Source organism: Schistocerca nitens, chromosome 7, assembly GCF_023898315.1.
Source record: "Schistocerca nitens isolate TAMUIC-IGC-003100 chromosome 7, iqSchNite1.1, whole genome shotgun sequence".
NCBI lineage: Eukaryota > Metazoa > Arthropoda > Insecta > Orthoptera > Acrididae > Schistocerca > Schistocerca nitens.
Genome location: NC_064620.1, coordinates 146751917 through 146752820, shown reverse-complemented (window position 1 = coordinate 146752820; position 904 = coordinate 146751917). Strand labels below are relative to the sequence as shown.

General features: G+C 45.1%; 1 non-coding gene across 1 annotated transcript; it reads right to left on the bottom strand.

The window, feature by feature from the left end:
- Positions 1–584: 584 nt before the first annotated feature.
- Trnap-cgg (transfer RNA proline (anticodon CGG)) lies at positions 585–659 on the bottom strand. The gene has a single exon. It is a non-coding gene; the product is annotated as a tRNA-Pro (tRNA).
- Positions 660–904: the final 245 nt, after the last annotated feature.

The window sequence follows — 904 nt, the reverse complement described above, 5'->3', positions numbered from 1 at the left end:
TTTCTTGTGAACTGTTGTGCCGTGGACCACCTTCTGGTGCCAAGCCAGTAATTATTTGCTTCAATTCCTTTGCCATTACCTTTCTTAAGATTCTGGAGATTCATTGCCCTAGTGGACTGGCGACCGTTTAATTATCTCTTCTTTTTAGCTAATCAGTCATTTTTGTAGAAAATATTACCTGGTACCCTTCTTTCCCCCTGTGCGGTTCGCGAGCGATTGCACTACATTCCACCCATTTCAAAATTATCATCAGCCTTTAGCTTAGTTTAGAATAGTTCTCACATTCTCGTTCCATTTCATATGGCTTTCCAACGTCACGGCCAGATATTTAAATAACTCGGCTGTGTCAAACAGCAACTACTAACACTGTATGCGAAAGTCACAGGTTTGTTCCTCCTACTCATCCGCATTAACTTACCTGGTATCGTATTTAGAGCCAGCTGCCTTACATCACATCAACTAGAAATTTTGTGTAAGTCGTCTTGTACCTCCCAACAATCACTCAACTTCGACACCTTACCGTACGCCACTGCATCATCAGCAAACAACTGCAGATTTTGAAACTTCCTGGCAGATTAAAACTGTGTGTCGGACCGAGAATCGAACTCGGGACCTTTGCCTTCCGCGGGCAAGTGCTCTACCAACTGAGCTACCCAAGCACGACTCACGACCCGTCCTCACAATTTTACTTCCGCCAGTACCTCGTCTCCAACCTTCCAAATTTCACACAAGTTCTCCTGCGAAACTTGCAGGACTAGCACTACTGGAAACTTTTGAGAAGTTTGGAAGGTTGGAGACGAGATACTGGCGGAAGTAAAACTCTAAGGACAGGTCGTGAGTCGTGCTAGGGTAGCTCAGTTGTTAGAGCACTTGTCCGCGAAAGGTAAAGGTCCCGAGTTCGAGT